Here is a 2,486-nt window from a genome sequence, read left to right on the forward strand (position 1 = left end):
CAGCCTGCCACGCCCGGGGAGGCCCTGTGAACGCTCCCACACATCAGGACCAGTGAGGGAGCAGAAGGGCTGGATGTGTCAGCCTGCCACGCCCGAGGAGGCCCTGTGAACGCCCTACACGTCAGGACCAGTGTGTTTGCTCTTCAGCATGAGGGCCTGAGTTCATTCCCAAGAACCTGTGTAAAAAGTCAAGTACATGTTTCTAGTCCCAGTGATGGTGTGCTGGAAGCCAAAGACAGGAGGATCCCTGGACTTGCTTGCTGGTTAATCCAGCCTGCTCGGTGCAGTTCTAAGCCAATGAGAGATCTCGTCTGTCTTCTGACCTCCAAATGCATATGCACGCCTGTACACACACGTACACCCACATGGGCACATGATTAATTTACAAATCTAGGAGATTGTATGCGGAAGGGTAAGCTTCCATCCTTCCATGCAGGCACAGACCAAGTAAGGATACGGCAATTAACTTGATTGAAACATAATTGCCTCCAGACCTCCTGGGGCCATTTTATTTCACACTGGCCTGGGGAAGACTGGGACTGGGCACAGTTGGGAGCTAGGTCACCCTTAGAGGGAGCTGATCTGCACAATGAAGGAAATGGCAAGAAGACCCCATTTAAGAGGAACGGTTTTTCTGTGAGCCTAGGGCCCTGGAGAAGGAAGGAGGCTCCCTAACTGCAATACCAGAAAGCCGCCAGCAGGTCGACAAAGCTGGCCGGAGAGATAGCTCGTGGTTAAGAGCATCCATGAGGCAGCTCATCTGATACCTTCACACCAGGGCACACAATCATTTTGTCATCAAGTGTGCCCCAGCAATAACAATGATGCAGTGCTGAACCATGCACGGACAGCCCATCTATGGCGGTTCTCCAGTTGTTCCTCTCCCGGGCAGTCCTAGATGTTTGTGTTACTGTCACACCCAGGCTCCCTGTCTTCCTTTATGCCGTCTATGCAGCGTTTTGGGGGGCCTTCCATGCACTCCTCCAAACAGTGTTGGGAGGGGAAAAAGCATCTGGATGCAGGTCCCCAGCAAGGAATCTGGAAGGAACAGGATCCCAGAACAGGCACCAAGGGATGCCAAGTGAGACTCAAGGCGTCGTTGCCTGCGGACTTGTGGCACCAGGGAGCGCAGCTGTGTGGTGGGAGTGGCAGCTGTTTCAGCTTCAGGGTAAACCCTCACAGCTGAAGTAGCGGTACACAACGCCCTCTTCATTTTCCTGATGAAAATTGAAGTTTGCAGAGGTTAAATCTCCCCTTCACCCCACTTGCCCACCCTTGCTCGTTTTCAGTTCCAAATGTTTCAAAGTCAGGGCAAGTTGCCCCTTTGACTCAGATGCCCCGCCTCACTTCACTTGGTCAGTTCCTCCCCATCCTTCAAGTTTTGACTTAAATGGACTGGTGCTCACGTTCACACCACACCTGACCTGCTGACCCTTAATAGTTCTGCCCTGAACTTTCTTCATTGCAATAGCAGCCTGTTTTCTCCCTGTGGTGATCACTGTGAAGACCTGTGTGGTTGACGGCTGATCTCCCCAGCACAGGCAGCAATCTGGCGAGGTCACAGCTGTCCTGAACACTTACGCATGGTACCCGACACACAGATACCATCCTCAGGGCTGTGAGCTAGGCAGAAGGACAGTCTCGGACCTGGAGCAGGGCTCAGAGCCAGCCTGGCAGCCAGGGGATGGGGCAGTTACCAGAAGGTGGGCTGGCAGAACTGGCGAGGAGGTGCCCGTTGGAATGCTGCCTGCCAGGAAAACACAAACCCTGTCACTATAGAACTTTGCCTTTTAGAGACCTTGGCAAGTTTCAAGAGGTTTTGGGACTCTTAAATGTCTAAATGCCAGCAACTCTGACATCCAGATGGGAGAAAGAGAGGTAGGCATGGTGGGGCAGCACCTGAGGGGAGGGGCTGTAATTCCCCCTGGATGAGCTGAGAAAGTTCTCCTGCTTAGGTAAGGGCTCCACAGTCCATGTCCTTGAAGCATATTCTTATACACCAAGCAGCAACAGAACTGAATGACATAGCTATGCTAATAAAACTCAATCAGATTCAAGCATCCTCCCCCTTCCTTTTAGTAGTAATAATACTGTATCTTACAATCAACATATCTTAAATTTAATAGCCTTTGTGGTTTCGTATGCATGTTCTATGTGGAGGTCAAAGGACAGCCTCAGGTTTTGGTCCTCTCCGTCCACCTTGCTGCAGACAATCTTTTGGCCCACTGTGTAGGCCAGGCTGGCCATCCTTAAGAGCATCCCTGGTTTCTTTCATCTTCTCTCCCTGTAGAAATACTGACGGTACCGTGGGATTACAGACATTAGCGGTGTTATTTGCAGCTTTCCAGGGGCCCCAGGGATCAAACTCAGGTCCTCACGCTTGTGCGGCAAGTGCTGTCAGGAGCATCTCCTCTGCCCCGCTTTGTTTTTCATTAGCAAGTAAGACACTGAAGGGAACTGAACAGGTAAAGTAAGACACTGAAGGG

The 2,486-nt window shown here is 51.5% G+C and overlaps 1 protein-coding gene across 2 annotated transcripts in view; it reads left to right on the forward strand.

Annotated features, from left to right (window-relative positions):
* Eno4 (enolase 4) overlaps positions 1-2,486 on the forward strand; it is a 32,280-nt gene that overhangs the window by 26,358 nt on the left and 3,436 nt on the right. The window lies entirely within an intron of this gene.

This window comes from Microtus ochrogaster, chromosome 8, assembly GCF_000317375.1.
Source record: "Microtus ochrogaster isolate Prairie Vole_2 chromosome 8, MicOch1.0, whole genome shotgun sequence".
NCBI lineage: Eukaryota > Metazoa > Chordata > Mammalia > Rodentia > Cricetidae > Microtus > Microtus ochrogaster.